Source organism: Dendropsophus ebraccatus, chromosome 2 (assembly GCF_027789765.1).
Source record: "Dendropsophus ebraccatus isolate aDenEbr1 chromosome 2, aDenEbr1.pat, whole genome shotgun sequence".
Classification (NCBI taxonomy): Eukaryota; Metazoa; Chordata; class Amphibia; order Anura; family Hylidae; genus Dendropsophus; species Dendropsophus ebraccatus.
In genome coordinates this window covers 189896247-189915828 of record NC_091455.1, presented here as the reverse complement: position 1 = coordinate 189915828, position 19582 = coordinate 189896247, and the positions used below count along the sequence as shown (strand labels likewise).

At 39.3% G+C, this 19582-nt stretch overlaps 1 protein-coding gene across 4 annotated transcripts in view; it reads left to right on the top strand.

Moving 5' to 3' along the window:
• The window catches only part of ADARB2 (adenosine deaminase RNA specific B2 (inactive)), a 471923-nt gene that overhangs the window by 278304 nt on the left and 174037 nt on the right, over positions 1-19582 (top strand). The gene's annotated exons all lie outside the window — the stretch shown is intronic.

Below are 19582 nucleotides of genomic sequence, written 5' to 3'. Positions count from 1 at the left end.
GTCACTGGTGGAGATAAATAGATGTGCCAGACTTTTTGTGATGTTTGTCCCAAAACACATTTTTTGAGTAATGATGAGCGAACTTAAAGTAAGTTTGGGTATGCACAAGCCCAAACACTACTCAGTATTCGAATGCTGGTGGCTGAAGAAGATAAATACAACCCTACGGCTGCTTGGAAAACATGCATAACCTTTAGGGAATGAAACATGGGGACACTTTAGGGCATGAAGTAAACTAACTCAATTTTGCAAGGCAATCATATAGCTTCATCCATCTTCTCAACCTCTTGGGATTTAAATACTTATCATCCAGGTTTGTACAAACGCCAACTTAATGTAAGTTCTCTCATCTCTAGTTTCGCGAATCATCTCTAGTTGAAGCTTGAGGAAACTGGGTTCGGCAACCTCTCTGAATCCAAGCGATCAACATTTAATTCCTGACATCTGGAGAAGTTGGATTCCACCAAGTTGCATCCAACTTCTTCAGATACCAGGAACCAAATGCTGGGTGTTCAGATTTGGAGAAGTTGACGAACCCCAACAATTTCCCTAAGTCCGCTCAACACTACTCGTAAATACTAAGGACTCTGTGATGACAGTGAAGCTGGATGGTTTTGTCTTCCTTTTTACAGTGTATATTTTAGGTCATGCTGTATTTTATAATGTGCCGTGGTAATAACCTGCTAGAAGGCTGTACCACTGAGCCGTCGCTGAGATTTGCCTGAAGACTCTTTAGCTGAATTATGGGTTGCTAGTGCTGATTACCACATTTCAAGTAAGGAGAAAAAAAAGGAGCGAATTGTGATTTCACCTTTCTTAAGAACACACTTTTTTTTCTCCATCTCTCGGTAAACATTGTTACTTAAAAGGTGTTCTTTTCACAACATTTTAAATCAATTACATCTTGAACTTGAAAAGAACACAGTCGATGCATGTGTTGAGCAGGATGTTTACACATAGCTGACTGAAGATGTCTTCTCGAGATTAAAGGAGGGGACATGAGGAGTTTCGAGAAGTAATATGAATAAAATAGTAGACAAAATGTTCCTGCCACAGTAATCAGGGCTGTGACAAGAACAATGACAGTGCCAGTTGCAAATCAGTATGCTAAATCACCCAGGAGCTTGTCCGCGAGCTTAGAGCTTACCATCATGGCAGCTGCTAACAAGGAAAGACACTGCGATGTAATATTTAGTGGCCTTGGTTAAATTACCATGCATAATCAATGTCAAATTTGTCAAGTGATCCAATCTTTGGGAGTGGTAGATATATAATAGACATGGTTTGAATCCTGACACAACAACATGGAAGACATCATGCTAGGCTAGGGAATAGACTGTATTCTGAGTTGTGTGTAGATGGCTGGAGTCTATTGTTTCCTAAATTGTACACCTATGTATTCTTGTTTTTTTTTATTTCTTTAAAGGGGACCTGTCACATTCAAAAAATGCAGTCCAATCTGTAGGCATCATAGAGGAGGAGCCAAGGGAAACATTCCAGGATAGCTTATTATGTATTAACGCGGACATTCCTAAATCTTGAATATGTAGTAGTTATTTGGGCAGTCCTAATTGGTGATTAACATATAGTTGTGTATGTGTTTAAATAGACAGCTGTCAATCACTGACTAGGACCACCCACTTGACTACCTAGCCCAGAATGAGCAATGTTTTCATAACTTGAGCCAATTGAGCTGTATTTTCAATGCACTAGGTTCCCATTAAAGTTTGGTTATAGATCTAGTTATTAATAATGTTTTGACTCACAAGGGTATACCTGCCATAGAAACTGTCCCTATAATTGCTATTGAGCTCTTGGAGATAAGAAGGCTCTAGATAAAGATATCTCCATGTGGTAGAAGTGACTCAGTAAGGTTCTGGTAGACTGTCACAGGTACCTGGAGCCATGCTGAAAGCAGTACATCCCATAGCTGCTGGAAGGTATGTGGGAAATAATACCCTATTCTGTTGAGAGTGCCTTCCATATAGATGAGTGACCATAACACTGCCACCACCATCTTGTGTTCCTCTGTTGTTGCAGGGTGTTCCTTCTCCTTACAGGTTAACGTCCATCCATTCAACAAAGTCAAAAAACTTGGAGGAGGCAACCCTTTGCCAATCAGTGGGGGTCCAATTCCGATACTACCATGAAAATTGATACCTACATGCATTGACCATATGTAGTAGTAGTCGCTGAATGGTTGTTTTAGACACATACTGTATCTTGAAGGTCTATGGCAGGGATGTCAAACTCAGGCCCTCCAGCTGTTGAAAAACTACAAGTCCCATCATGCCTGGCCAGCCAAAGCTTTAGCTTTGGCTGTCCAGGCATGATGAGAATTGTAGTTTTAAAACAGCTGGAGGGCCTGAGTTTGACACGTCTGGTCTATGGTTTATTTGCCAGTGAACTAGTCCACTGTAGCATATCGGTTCACCCTCATGCACCTTTGCATATGGTGCTCCACATTTTACTTGTTGCTAATTCACAATGGGACCATTTGCCCACCTACAATACACTTTCACCAAAGCAGCAAGCGATCAGTTTACAAATTGTGCAGTTTCAATGTTGTCCCCTTGGCTCGAAAACCAATAATAATCCCATTTTGTAAAGCACCCCTTTACACATGACAGCATTGAGGGATATATGTGCAAACTGCCTATTTCAAACCTTATATACCCACCAATCCAGTTAATGACAAGTGACTTCTTTCATGAGCTATGCGATGCTGACGTCAAAAGCAGGAGGTGGTCATAATAATTTGACCTAAAGGAGAAGTTTTTAAATCTGGCAGCCAACTGGCAGGGGGGAATTTGATCAGGATTATAAACTTACCTCTCCCTGTGACCGCGTTGAGTGGAGGGAGCGGCCTCAGGACCCCTGCCAGAAGGCATTTTCCCCCGAGTTGTGATGATGTCATGACTTGGGGGGAAATGCCTGTCCCGGCTGATGGACTGGCCGCTGAGCCAATCAGTGACTGGAGCGGTGTTCCGCACAGGTCATGACGTTTTAGCGCCTGAGATCCCAGAGCCCGGCAGGGGTCCTAAAGCCAGCCCCACCGCTCCCCGCGGGCACGGGAAGAGGTAAGTTGATACTCTTGATCAAGTTCCCCCCTGCCCCTGCTGGCTACAAGATTTTAAAAATGGCCGGACTTTTTTTTTTTAACAATGTAGTTTTTCTGGAGGTCAATACCCTGGTCATATTTCATATTTGGCTGTGTTTTGTGATTTTTCCAAACTGTGGTGCACAATAAAGATAGTCATAATATTCCAATGAGTTCAATACAATAAACCATTGAGTAACGAGTTCTGTACTGTATTATAAGTATACATTCACTTACTAATCCCTAGCTTCTTGCTTAGGGCTGCATAGAAATCTAACAGTTCTCATTATAGGAGATAAACCATCTTACAGTCAAAGCGTCGCCTTCTTCTTGTCCTACTGTATAATAAGTACATTAAAAGACAGAAATTTTACCTGAAGATATAGAGTGACGTGAGAAAAATGTCTGTAATCATGATAGGAGTATATGTTTACCCTTGTCAACAGGAAGCTATTCTAGATGTCATAACATGACACTAATGGTGATTATATGGTACCTGACTGCACAGACAATTACTGGAGTAAAGAATATCACAGTACTATCATTTACATAAAAAGGAATTGTACACCAGATACAATTCTCATAGAAAAAAAAAAGGTAAACTAATAGTTCCATACTAGTGCGCGGCTGATATACTGTAGGGCTTCCCTGATATTATTCATGAATTAGTGAATATGCCTAGACTGAAGTAGCGGTGAGCATTGTAGGTGTAAATGATTACATTTTTATTTATGTCATTTTTACTCTAATTTGTAATTTAGTAATTTATATAAGTAGAAAAGAAAAATCAGCTCATTATGTGTGTGTGCATTAAGCTTATACATATATTTATTTTAGTTTCTGTTGACAAATTGAATAAAAACTGAAAAAATGAAAACGTCATCTTCGGACGTACGGCCGAATTCTTGCCGCCGCCCCCCCTCCTCCGCGTCACAACTGTGCTCATCCGCGATTGGCTGAGCATAACTGTGCTCACCCAGTCGCGGCTGAGCACAGTTGCGATGCGGCGGAGGGGGGACGGCGGCAAGGATTCGGCCGTCCGTCCGAAGATGACGTTTGGCACAAAATGGTGGACGGCTCTCGACACGGATCAGGTAATGTATAATGCACCACACTTCCGGATACACGTGCGGGGGGGGGAAGGGGGCAATTCACAGACATAACATACATTACAAAGTTGTATAACTTTGTAATGTGTGTTATTCTGTGAATAAATTTTTAGCGCCGCACTACCCCTTTAAAGTGGTTATCTGGCTTTTTTTTTTTTAGAAAGGGGTAAGACTGGGTTAAAAAAAATACTAAAAAGGCGTTAGTGTCGACTGAGTAGCTAGTGGTGCTTGTGTTACTACAAGATACATTAGAACTCCAGTGGTATGCTGTCAATTGATATACTATTTCAACAAAAAAATACAATAGGTTACTTAAAGACACATTAGAAATCTTGTGGTATCTTGTTAATTGATGGCATACCACCGGAGTTCTAATGTGCCTTGCATTAACGTACTACAATTTGTTTTTGTTCTAATATTTGAACATTTAGTTTACACATCCCTTGAAGGTGAACCAGACACTCTCTGCTCTTTTAAGCAGGAGCCACCTGGCACCTTGTCGAGCCTCCTGTTGATTTCAATTGGGTTGGTTACTTTGGTAACAAGCACTTGAGCATTTTAGTGCTAGATCAACACTAAAAAGCATTACTCACTTCTACGATCCCTGGTCATTGCTATTGTCATGTTCACCAAGTCCCTGCTGATATTTACTTCTAGGGATGAGCGAATCGCCCCTCTAAACAAAGCGAAGTGCTTTGTTATCCCGACAATTTACTTTTCAGCCACCTGGCTTTCAACTCTGTTCTTTCAACCCTTCCATTCCACCCTGGGTGCCCAGAAAAGCTGGATCCAGTCCTGGGAAACTTCTTCCAGTTTCCTAGGACTGGATCAAGCTTTTCCTGACACCCAGGGTGAAGCCAGAGCGTAGCAGAATTGAAAGGCAGGCAACTGATAAGCAGATTGCTGAGATAACGGAGCACTTTGCATTGTTTAGATGGCCGATTCGCTCATCTCTATTCTTTTCCTGATCCTATTTTGACACACAGGAAAGACTTGTCTGTCCAATTGGTGGCTTCTACGATGACCCATAGAGATAGACTATGTTCACACACAGCATAACAATGGCAGTTGCTTAGCAACCACCATTGTTATGATGAGCAAACAACGGCAGGAATATTTATTTCCAAACAGCCCATTCAGGGTTTGTCTGGAAATCAATTAATCATTGATTTTCATACACACCAATGATGAACAGACTGCATCTGTGTGCATGGAAGATTAATAATTAAATTAAATTAAATCGGAGCAGCGGATGCATGGAAGGGGTGGCATGCATTGATTTCAATGCAATGTCCCCAGGCTGAAAAGAATGGCCACTATTTTATTGAAAACAGCGGCTGCTCTTTTAAAAAATAGTACATTGTGTGAACATAGCTGTAGGCTGAGTGGGCATTTCCTGTGTGTTCAGAGATCAGTGGGCACCTGGTAAGCATCAGAACAACATGTAGGAGATCGGGGCAGGGTGGTATAAGTAATTGTTCTCTTATTTTTTAACCCAGTCTGACCCGTTTAAAAATTAAATCATCCCACCAAACAAACCCTTTAAAGTCCGTACAGATGTATTTATTTACTTTATCTCCTTTTAAGAAGAAAAACTACCTGAATGCCCAAACACGTCTGCCCACAAACGTAATTTTCTCCTTTACAAAAAGCAGCATGTAGGCAACTTTTGCCAAGTCAGACGATATAGAAAGCCGGCTGATGAGATTGCGAAAAACAATAAATGTACAATAAATATCATTTCAACAGCAACGGGAGGGAATTGTGAATTTTATTATCACTACTCATAGACATATTTGTTGTAACGGGCAGACAGGAAAAATGTTGTGTTTGATGGGATTATACGGCACTCATCCTTATGAGCTGGAAAGACGGCGGAGAGTCGTAAAATTAAATTCTTTATAATGGGTGTTTTCAACACAGAGCAGAAACAGATGACTTGGAAAATCCATTTTAAAGTGTTATCCTTAGTAAAGGTTCATAGAGAACCTTAATAAGTCTCCGTATTGTATTCTGTACTTGTCTGAGGGCAGAATATTGCGCAAACTAAATTAAGTCATCGTTGATCTAATTTGACTAGGCTCAACAAGATTTTGGATTGATTTTTAGTAAAACCTAATAGAGAAGAGCATGCATAGAGGATTCGCCCATAGAACAGAAAGCAGGCAGTCAGCGCATTGTACCTTATTACTCACTCTACTGTTCTGAAGATGTAATAAAAAAAAAAAAAAAAAATACTTCGCAAATGTAATGGGTTTTCATTTTGGAAATGGCCTTTTATTTGAAAGGAGCTGAGTGGGCCATTATTGTTATAAGGAGGAAGTACAGCTGCTAAGCCGCCCCATTATAAATGCCTGTTTACATTTATATTGTTAAGCAAGTAATAAAATTCCATCATCTTTCCTTCCGTTCAGCCACATAATACGACGGATCGGGGAGAGAGGGAAAAAAACAAAAAAAACAAAGCTGTGAATTGCTCATGGCTCTTTATTCAGCTATTATAATTTACTTTCATTTACACATGTCTGTAGAAGCACTTGTTTCTTTTCATGTTGTAAGAGGGGAGCAACAATTCCATTTCCCAGCTATTAAAGGGAAATGACAGCTGAGATGTACAGCGCTCTGATATGATAGATCATTTTCTAACATTCATAAATATATATTAAACCTTTCCTGATGTTTGTATTGTCTGCCGTATATACAGTGGAGCTTCAAATGTTTTACTGTTTACTGTTAAGTTGAATATATATATATATATATATATATATATATATATATATATATATATATATTATTTTACATGCACATTGGTTAATTTAAAGGGATTATTTTCCAGTGATTTTTTTTCCGCCTGAGAACTAATTATAAGGTTTTTCCATATTAAAAGGGCATTCCTGACAGGAATGTGCAGTGAGCCTGGTGTGAACTGGGCCTGTTTTTACTTTTTGTGTGACACAACTACTTAAATTTCCGCCTCCTGGCAATGCAGGAGTTACACTGCTCACTGCTAGCCTCGTTCGCTGCAGCTGAGCAGTGTTTTTTGATTGACATATGCCTCTACCTGTCCGGAACCTTGAGGATCAGAGCGCTGGTCCAATAGAGATCCGGACCGGGCTCTTGATCCTCATAATTGAAAAAAGAGCCATTCATTCCCTGCTGGCAATTATGTTTCATACCCTGATCCCAGCTCCCCCTGTGTACTCCTGCGATCTCTGTTCCTAATCCCTCTGTTTGCTTGACTCGTTACCTGACCTCCCGATTGACTTTTTGACTATCCGCTTGATCGCTGATTTTGTACTGCATTGTCAGTTTGGTTCTGACCTGGCTTGTCGACTCTCCCATATTGTGTTTGTCTGTCTGTCTTGTTCAGTGTTACACTTATTAGGTGTAGGGCATGTCTTCGTTGTTTTCCGTGGCCGCCTAGGGCCGACTGAGGCAAGTAGGTAGGGACAGTTGGTGGGTTCACCTTCAGGGCCCACTGTCTAGTCTTGTCTCATACCTCCCATCCCAACAATTCTACTCAAACTTAACTTTTCACATGTTGCTGCCTATGGTGAGACTAACAATTCCTTCCATACTTATTATTCAGTCCCCTTTCCCCAGTTCTGAGCTGATGCTTTCTGCTGAAGACAAAATAATCTATATGTGAGACATTCTGTACATTTCCCCCCCCCCCCCCCCCCCCTCAGGATTATTTTATAATATACAAAGAAAATAGGAAAATTAGAACCAATTTTACCAAAAAGTCCTAAAAATTTGTTTACCATATTTCTGATAACTTCTGATGACACATTCCCTTTAAATTGTGAGCCCCACTAGGCATATACTAACCAAAGTCTGTTAGATGTCAACATAACCTCATAGCTTCAAACTAGTTGTAAAGAAACTCGCAACATAACTTAAAAAATATTTTGATTTCAAACCAAACAATTCCACGTTCATCGGCTCTTTAATCTGAGCATTCGCGGTAGAATAATAATTGAAAAGTTTCTCTTGCATCCCGTTCTGCATTGGAAACAAAGTGCAAGATTTTCTTAAACTACCCAGCAGTCTGATTTCCATTCAATACATTTCTTGCAAAGTGTCAACTGTGATGAGCAATTATCACTATTCTATTGTGTAACCGGCAATATATTAATTTTCAACAATTCCAAGGGACACGAAGAAGCTTGTGAATAGCAATTAGAATTTAAGATGTAAAGAGATTCTGTTAAACATAACTAATTCCATTTTGGCAAATCGTCAGTGGCCATCTGCCTAATTGTTGTTGTTCATTTAAAATGATCTATTTCCGACAGAATTAGTAATGGCGCACATTAAGAGAAATGCAAAACAGCTATTGTTTGAAACGATATCAGTGCCTGTCAATGTTAAGTGCTGCCTGTTTTCTTTGTTAGCTTATTTCAGACCCATATGCATGTTGTCACTATAGGGCATGCTGTAAGAAGGTTTTTCCATGAAACTGGGACATCCATGGGATAAGACGATTTTTCAGTCTCGCTTCTTCTTATTTATTTTTTTTTCTTTTATGGTGCTAAATAGCAGCTGTAACCATGTTTTACACTTATTCGTTTTGTACGTTTAGGGGCTACAGTATGTCGGCGGTCGTCTGCAGCCTCCGGTTTGTCTTAAGCCATTTTAGTCAGTTATCAAGGTTTTTGATGTTTGTTCGTGGCTGCTTTCTAGTTTGCCATTTCAAAGGTTAAATGATTTCTTCCCTATAGACAGGATAGAGGATAAGTGTCAGATTGGTGGCCAGTCTGACCACTGGGACCACATGCCATCTCCAAAACAGGACTTGGGTATTTGCTATGAATGGAGGATTGGGTCGGTGACACTCCATTTATTCTGTATGGGAGCCGCCATAGGTAGGTGAGTGCTGTACTTGGATATCTAGTATCTAGAATGTAGGGATGGCATGCATGCACAACTTAGTACTTCATTCATACCAAAACACTCAACCCAATTCTGGAGAATGCAGGGGGTCCAAGAGACCAGACTGCCTATGATCTGATATTTATCCTCTATCCTGTGGATATTTAAAGGGGAAGTTCGGTTATTTTAGAAAACTGTCTGACAGCAGTGGCAAGGGGGGAGATAATAACCAAGCACTACTCACCGCTCCCCGTGCCAGTGAAATGCCCGCAGGAAGGCATTTGCCCCTGAGACGACAAGACGACCAGTCGTTTACTGGCTGAATGGGCTGTCAATCACCTGAGAAGAAGATCCCAGAGCATTGCAGGAGTCCTGGAGTGGCAATCAGGTGCTGGTTAGGCATTGGAACAGATGAGTATTTGTTATTATGCCCCCCCCCCCCGCCCCTGCTTTTTCAAAGAAATCATTGCACCCCTGGACTTCGCTTTAATTCCCTCTTAGACCTATATGGCACATCCACATAATATGCTATAAATGCCTCATTTGTGTGGGCTCCACAATAAGACCCCCACATTAGAAAAGAACCTATCGAGTGTATTAAGAATGTGGTTCACAGGAGTTTGTAAGTGAGGGTCAGTAGACCTGCCAACAAGTGAGGGACATAGAGGAGGTAGTTGCATCACCCAGCATTAATGGCATATCCTATAGATGCACCAAAAAATACCTAGGTTCCCTTTACCTACAAAAGATGCATGCATTATCTACCGCCTATGATGTTATTGTCGCAGCTTATCATGTGACACATGTTGCCCCATCTTTATAGAATATTTGGAGGTAGGACAAGAAGCTCAATTTTCCAATTAAGGGGAAGATGCAAAATAAGCAATAAGTCGCAAATTTTTGTGCAAGGACTTACCTTGCGCAAAAACAGAGGGTTTTTTTGCATCCTTTTCACCATGCAGGAAGAGAGGGGGAGGGAGCATGACATTGCTAGTGGGGAGGCTTGTCCTCCCTGTGCCCCAAATTTATCAAAATTTCCACCGTGCTTTGCCAAAAATTTGTCGTGTGCCTCTTGATGAATCCAGCGACGTGAACCGGAGTGGGATATAAAATTACAGATGTGCAAAAAAAGCTGGCTCTTAAAGCATCTGCCCCTAAATCTTTATTATCCTATCAGCTTTACTTTAATTAATCATTTCTCAATTCTCTAAAAGAATCATTTGCATTTCCCCCTTAGTATTACCAATTATTCAGTATTAGAAATTCTGTCTTGCACGTCTAAATTTAAAAAGATGATAATTTAAAAGACTTTTATAAAAAAAAAAATGCAAAAAAAAATAAAAAAAGGATGTGACCTCTTTTTTATTTCAAATAGTTGAAGTCACATTCAAGTTGGTGACTTTTAAGACGTTGTAATGATCAGAAAATGTTATTACAGTCAAAGGTGCGTTTGTGGGTCGAATTCATGACTCTTCAAAGTTGACTGCTTATGCCTGACCTGATAATTCAACATTTATCTATTTGATTTATTTTAAAATACTTTTTAGGACAATAGGTAATAAAGAAGGATAGTAGAGAAGATTCACATAATGAGGACTTTTAGCAATGAGCCAAAATGGATTTCAGTCAGTATTGCAACCAAAACCAGGAGTGGATTAAAAACACAGAAAGGCTCTGTTCACACAATGTTGAAATTAAGTGGATGGCCGCCATTTAATGGCAAATATTTGCTGTTATTTTAGAACAACGGCTGTTGTATTGAAATAATGTCATTTATTTACTGTTATATGGCGGCCATCCACTCAATTTCAACATTGTGTGAACAGAGCCTTTCTGTGTTTTTAATCCACTCCTGGTTTTGGTTGCAATATGAGGACCACAATACTGACTGAAATATATACGTAGTGTGAACCCAGCCTTAAGGGGTTGTCCAGCTAAAACCTTTTGTCTTTCAAATCAACTGGTGTTAGAAAGTTATATTGATTTGTAATTTCCTTCTATTAAAAAATCTCAAGTCTTCCCATACTTATTAGCTGCTGTTATGTCATGCAGGAAATGTTGTTTTATTTTCAGTCCAACACAGTGCTCTCTGCTGACATCTCTGGCCGAGACAGGAACTGTCCAGAGCAGGAGACGTTTTCTATGGGGACTTATAGAAAACCGAGACAGAGTTCCTGTCTCGGCCAGAGATGTCAGCAGAGAGCACTGTGTCAGACTAAAAATAAAACAACATTTCCTGCATGATATACAGCAGCTAATAAGTATGGGAAGACTTGAGATTTTTAAATAGAATGTAAATTACAAATCTATATAGTACTGGGACTATTACTGAAGGGCCAATTTGTTAAAGCATGTTGTTGTAAAAGTGTCATAAATCGGAAAATTTCAATTAAAAAAAATGTCAATCAGCCAGTCACTCATACAATTTCCGCCATTCCTCTCTGTCCCTATATCCCTCTGTTAGTCTCTCCCTGCTCTGCTATAACTGCCTGCTGCCATCCTGCTTTCTCCTCCACACAAAGCCAACTGGCCGCCTCCGTTACTGAACCTCCTTATATAGAGGGGGAGGTGCTGACATCACAGAGGGGCCTGCAGCTGATTGGACGGGCGCTATGCATTATGGTTAATCCTTTCTCCCTCCCAATGAAGCTCCCGACAGCATGTGTGGCCGCCATTTTGTTTTTGTTTTATTAACAAATTGTCGGGAATTTGCTTCACGGAATAAAGCCAATTGACAGCACGATTTGCCAGATATGCTTTCCTCATCTCTGGTGGCATATCATTTATTTATCAATATTTTTGAAAGTCTAATGAATATAGATAACGCATCCACATAAACATACAGATTAATATCTGTTTGTATTATATTTTATTAAATCAACTGAAAACTAGACGTTCAATAATGCGTTTCTCGCTTTCGTTGTGGGTATCCATAGGTTAAATCAAAGCCTTAACAAGAAAGGTAGAAGAATAATTCTAGCAATGAGGCGCATGTGAAGTACTTGATACATTTTATTGCAGCTTCACGTTCTATCGCAACAAGAGGCTCCTTTCTATTTTTTCCTGCTCATCCTCTTCCCAGCAGCTAATCCTTCATCGCGCAGACGGTTTTATCTGATTAATCAGTCAACCCTCGTCTCATGATAGTGTGAGTGAAGGAGTTATGACTACCAATGTCTAGCGGCACTTCAGACCCGAAATCATTCGGCGTTAAATAGAATTCATCCCGACGACAACACATCTATTGGATAAAAACAGCCAAACTATATTTTACAGCATGCACAATGGGAATGCCAGAAGTCGTACATTTGTACATGTCAGGGGTAGTTATTTACAGAATGGCAGATGGGCCTTGTGTCGGATTATTTTCTTTCTGTTAATATAATTTTCCCAATAATAAATGTTCATTGCTTCATTTTATTATTGTTCAATCATTTCCATCAATATCGTGATAAATATATTGCTGAGCAAAAGCATTGTGAACATTTCCGGGTTGTAATTTGGAACACTTCCGTTTTTATATGAATTAAATGTAGGGATGGTCCGAACCTGCCGAGCGCTCGGCAGCAGATTTCCTGCTGTCTGCCCGCTCTGTGGAGCGGGCGGATACAGCGGGAGGAACGCCTGGAAAACTGGGATACAGCCTATGGCTATGGCTGTATCCCAGTTTTCCAGGCGGTCCTCCCGCTGGATCCGCCCACTGCACGGAGCGGGCAGACAGCGGGAATCATTACCGAGGGTTCGGGTTTGTACGAACCCGAACCGAACTCGGTTCGGACCATCCCTAATTAAATGTATAAGAAAAAAGGCCCAGGTGCCTTGTGTATTACCTCACGTATATAAGAAGAAAGATAGATGCAATACTGTTCCTTTATTTGCCCCTTAAGCTTTGTGCGTATCACACCTGACCAAATCTGGGGTACGTTGAGATACAAAAGCCGGATAGGTAGTCTTCTCTTTATCCAGGTTTACTGGCGTACTTCCAGGACTGTAGGGACTGCAAAGGCTGACTGTAACAATGGATGGGATACTCCCAGAATGGGGCCCGTACAATGCAGTGAACAAAAAAAAGTACTAACAAAGGTCAGCATTGTCCCAGAGAGTCCATCAGCCCATCATAGTTTACGTGGACTGATTGACCTTTGGGTATGTCTTGTAAAGATGGTAAAAAAAGAAAAACTGTGTGCGAACAACTAAAAAATAATGTCCGTTGTTTACAAAAGATGTCCGTGTATAATTGTCATGGTCATTATTTTGAAGCCGTGCAAACAACAACTATGTGCGCTGGGCGGACGTCATTCTATTGACATCAATGCACTGCCGTGAAGTAAATTAAAATATGGCAATAATGGACATAATTTTTAAAAGAAAAAGTGGTCACCTTTTTTCTTTTTTTTTTTTTACTTAGTGTGAACCTAACCTATTAACATTACTGTTACCCGTCAGTCACATGAAGTACATCAGAGATAGATTTCTTGGCTTTATAGGATCACAGTTGCAGCTACCACAGTTGAGTCACAACACAAATCCATTCACTAAACTTAGCACAAGCTAGGCTAAAATTGAGAACAATCTTTTACTCACTTGCTCCAATTTCCAACTACTACGACCAGTTTCTGATTAAGTAATCTGTGGATAGCTCATCAGCTCATCAGTCTTTATTATATAGATTGGTTTTACTCATCATATATATATATATATATATATATATATATATATGTATATATATATCGGCAAGATTAGCATGGACCTTCAGCTTTAGGCCCAGACAGGTACTTTAGTCTACAGGGGTCCCCACTGACTCTTCACCTCTTGTGGAAATTAATCTGGACATGAACAAAAGGAAGTGTAAAGAAGTATATATATGATGCTGTATATAAATATACAACATCATATATGATACAAGTGTTTGCATTGGGGCCCATGGTTACTACATTCTATTACTCTTGCTCTCACTTACACACAACACGAAGATAGACACACTTAAACACAAATGTGTTCTTTCCTACAGTTGGAATATATGAAAAATGCTTATAGTGCAGCACTGTGCACAATAATCATTTTTTAAAATCACTAAAATAAAAAGCTTATTAATGTATTCTATATACTGTATATACTATGAGTTGCACCTTTCAACCTTCAAGTATAGGATGGAGCCCTTAGATTTACCCCTTTAAAATTGCATTCTAGAAAAGTATCCTTAATACCCCCACCTCAATATTATTATTATTATTATTATTATTATTATTATTATTATTGTGATTATTATTATTATTATGATTATTATATTTTATTTCCTTGGCATAAAGATTTTAAATTTACAGGTAATAAACAGCTTTCTAACCTGTAAATTGAGAATAAAGCAACGTTTCGATAGACCATTACATATGTCATTTTTTTTTTCATTGAAATGTTTTTCTTGTACCTTTTTTACATCCATACAAGCCAAGATGAAAGTGTGTTATTCCACTTTAATGGTATCCTACATGCAAGTTTTTTTCTTTTTCACATTGTAAAAAAAATGAATGATGCTTTTAATTTAATATTCAATGTATACAGTCTGTGAAATCATGAACCTGCAGCTTTGTATCCTGGAGGGTAAATATAAATCATTTGTTGATATATGGTATATAATGAGTTATTGGGATTGTAGTGGTGACATAAATTTGAGTTTTTTCTGCTAGTAATTTACCTGCAACTAAAAAACATGTCCACACGGACATTGAAATAGCAGATTTATATGTGACTTAAAATGAAAAGAAGCATTGCTAGGCTAGGTTCACACACCATCAAAATTATGGCTGTTTTTATTGGACAGCCATCATTTAACGGCAAATAATGTCTGTTATTAGTATAGTAATGGCCGTTATTTTAAAATAATTTTCCGTTAAATAACGGTCGTCCAATTAAAATGTCCCTCAATTTGACGGTGTGTGAACATAGACAATGATAGGAAATTTTTCCATCCCTCATAAGGCCCAGGAGTAATGATTTCTCAAGGCCAAAGCATCCAAAAAGATGTATAAGGCACTAGCACAATTTGGTGCTCATTCGTACACACTTGGATTGCCCAATCTGTGGCTCTACACCTGCCTCTTTCTTTTTATATAGAAGACTTATCAGAGGAATACAGTGTATGTACAGGTCTATGGCACAGGCAGCTAAAGTAGAGGATGTGGGGTCCTCAGTCCAGCTCAGACTATCGCTCATCCCTCATTCCCCAATGTTTGGTTTCTTCTTTCGACAATTACAACTCTGATGGCAAGCAGGTCCTTCCCTTCTCTAGATGTGGGAAAGGTAGCAGCAAGTCCTGTAGTCCTACTATGGTAGGGCATTAAGAAAAATTAAGAAGATACTTGCTATGGGACTCCCACTGTTCTATGTACATACGCAATCGACATAACTTCCATTTAATTTAAATGGGTTATCCAGCATTAGAAACTCTCGTCTACAGTTTGTGTCCATTCCATTGAAGTGAATAGCGCTTAAAGGGCTAATCCAAGAGAAAAGAACAGGATAGGGGACAAGTAAGGGATAGCGGGGGGGGGGGTGTTTATGGCGACCTCAGCACGTACACCCGGCAATCCCCCTGTCGGCCCGAGGCTCCTTTATTGTTAATAGAGCCAAGGGTACAGCACAGGACCAATGATATTCATTTCTATGAAGCCGTCGGAAAGAGCTCAGTGCTGTACTTGGCTCTCCGGCACCTCCATAGAGAATGAATAGAGCCACCAGAAAGAGAATACAACGCTCGTCTTTTTCTGATGTGACCGGCTGAATAAAGCAGCCGGTCACTTACCTGCGGCTGTATTCAAAACAAAGAAACAGTGGGGGTCAATAAAGAGGTCGCTGGGTGGTACAGAGGTTTGATCCCCCCGCGATCTCTTACTTGTCCTCTATCCTGTGGATAGAGGGCAAGTTATTTTGTCTTGGAATACCCTTTTAATTGCAAACCACCCCTGAACTGGAGACAAAAGTGGTGGGGGTTTTTTTAGCTGACAAGCTACAATGTTTTAGTAACTTTGGGAAGTATATAAAAAGCATAGCTCACTAGCTTCCACCATATGCTCAGCTCCTGTAAAGATCAATAGTACCTATGCAAATTGTATAACTTGCGGCATGCAGCTGTTTTCAGCTTTACGACCACCTTGTGTGGCCATAAACAGTCCAAAGGGGACTGGGGAGCCCTCAATCTGAAGATAGGTATGTGTCCCAGAGGTAGGAGCCACATCCAGGAGACACATATCCATTAGAAACATACCTGAACTAACATCTAAAATAATGAGGTTTCCCACTTTGACCAATGTGGGCTACATTGATGATTTAATTTCCAAAAATTGTTTCAAAAATATCTTAAAGGATGTTAATCTTTCAAAACAAATTAGTATATTTTGCAAATTATGACGTGAAATGCAAGTAAGTATAATATTTTATTAATGTACAAGTGTAGTAGACTCTCAAGAAGTGGGTGACGTGTTGTAAAGACTATATGAAATATATAAAGATGTATATGTGTATATACACCTGTGTAGGTTATTCATAGACATTTATTACATCACTAAAATTTACATGGAGTGGTTGGTCTGTGTCTGAGTAGCCAAACATAACCATAAAAATCTACTCATAAATAGAACTTATGACAAATATTGATATAGATACAAAATTCATTACAATAAAAGGACAATAAAAACAAAAAATAAAAAAATATATATGAAGAGCCTAGTGGCCGAACAGGAGCCGTATCCCCCCGGGCATTCAATTCAATAGCAGTTGGAAAGAGCGCGCGCTCACGTACATGCGGACGCCACAACGGCTCAGAGATTACCCCATACAAGACAGCACACTGTGCCAGATCAGACCCCGTCTGTACAGATCCCAAAGAGGCCGAACAGACCCATGCACGGACTACCGCTGCAGTACCGCACTTGATCGTGCGAGCTACCAACAACAGGGTGAGAGGTGGATTATTCCACCACCACTAGTTTGACTCATACTTGTTTATCTATATAGTTACTGTCTGTATCCAATGAACCTCATATGACCACGGGGTTTGCTGCTCACATCTCAACTATTTTTATGATACGAGATCAGTAAGAGCTACCCACTTCTAAGCCTCACTAAATGTGTAAGACCCAAAGGAAAGACTATCTTGTCGAGACATAAATACAATCACGACAACTGTACAACGGTGATACGAGCTCATATCCGATACAGGGATTCGGAAACATTACAAAATACATCTGTGTCTGCGCTGGGCCCGGCGCAGCCAAAGCCACTAGGCTCTTCATATATATTTTTTATTTTTTGTTTTTATTGTCCTTTTATTGTAATGAATTTTGTATCTATATCAATATTTGTCATAAGTTCTATTTATGAGTAGATTTTTATGGTTATGTTTGGCTACTCAGACACAGACCAACCACTCCATGTAAATTTTAGTGATGTAATAAATGTCTATGAATAACCTACACAGGTGTATATACACATATACATCTTTATATATTTCATATATTCTTTACAACACGTCACCCGCTTCTTGAGAGCCTACTACACTTGTACATTTATTTATTTATCTATATTCCGCTAGCGCTGGGATAGTAGTGCACTCGAAGAGGGTGGATTCCATTTATATTAGTTAGGTGTAGCAGACCTCCACTATTTTATCCTTATAATATTTTATTACATGTGGTTTAATTTCCAGAAAACACCGAGCAGCGAATGTAAAGTCCGACTTGGTAAACATCACATAGCGACCAAAAATAGCAGCGTCTAGAGCTTAATTCAGCTCTGTGTGTGACAACGTTACCATCATGAAGTCCCATTATTCATTTCCTGACCTTACCCAAATCGTGGTATAAATGGAGTGTCCTAAATTTATCTCCCCTTGTAGCCGTAGCATGCAGTTCCTCTTCTTGCTCTGCTTTCTGCTTCATTAAGTGCTTTGGACAGCAGTTTCCAGCAGCCTGTATCATTCAGATGTCTTTCCTCTGTGCTTTCTTGTCATCTAATGTCTTGAGACGCTTTGAAGATATTCCGTAAATTAATATTATATATTATGATGATAGGGAAAACATATAGTGTGACTACAGCAAAATGTCTTCACTAGTTAATATTAATAATTATTTAATGTCTATTAGTTATATGGTGACGGCATAGGCAGTAGTGATGCACTGTGTTCTATGCCCTATGTGAATTATGTGTCATCAATCATAATGTGCCATTTATTTCTGTGTCCATTCCCGATTAAACCAGTGGGATACTCAATGCACACATTTTTGACACACAGTTTGGCATATAATATGTACAATATAAAATAAACACATCAAGCAAAAGTGAAAACTTTTGGTCGGATAATGTTACATAAACCCTGGAAATAATTATGGAATCATGACACACAGAGGATGAGAAGTCCCTTAAAATTGGAAATCCAACAAAGAGTATGGCAAAAGATGTTGGTTGTTCTCAGGAAACATGAGTCTATGACTGGGACCGAAAAATATATGAAATGGCTAAATGAAATGGGATTTACATGTTTAAAAAGTTAAATAAAAATCAGCACCAATAAATAAAAAAAGAGGAAAACAAAGATTGAGATAGATAGATAGATAGATAGATAGATAGATAGATAGATAGATTGGAGATAGATAGATTGGAGATAGATAGATAGATTGGAGATAGATAGATAGATAGATAGATAGATAGATAGATAGATAGATAGATAGATAGATAGATAGGAGATAGATAGATAGATAGATATCCAAAAGTAGAAATACCGCAGCACTCAAAGGTAAGCTTCAAAACAATGGCGGAGATTTATCAAAGGATGTAAAATTTAGACTGGTGCAAACTACCCACAGCAACCAATCACAGCTCAGCTTTAGGCAGTGCTGAAAGGAAAGCTGAGCTGTGATTGGTTGCTGGGGGCAGTTTGCACCAGTCTAAATTTTACACCCTTTGATAAATCTCCCCCAATGTGTTTATTCCCCAAACCGTTGTTTTGAAGCTTACCTTTGAGTGCTGCGGTATCTCTACTTTTGAACATTGTTCTGTATCTTTGGTCGCTGGTACTTACCGCTTGGCACCACTGAATCTGCATTTGGAGTGCTGCATTTATTCTGGATAGATAGATAGATAGATAGATAGATAGATAGATAGATAGATAGATAGATAGACAATATGCATCGAAAGATGTTGGTTGTTCCCAGGAAACATGAGTCTATGACTAGGACAGAAAAATATATGAAATGGCTAAATGAAATGGGATTTACATGTTTAAAAAGTTAAATAAAAATCAGCACCAATAAATAAAAAAAGAGGAAAACAAAGATTGAGATAGATGGATAAATAGATTGGAGATAGATAGATAGATAGATAGATAGTTCAGTATAACTTGTAATGAATGTACTTGTAAAATCTCAGATTGCTCATGCTTAGGAGTCCAGTGCAGTGAGTGGTCCTATCATTGAGTTACAATGTTAAAAAAAATGATGGTGGAAGT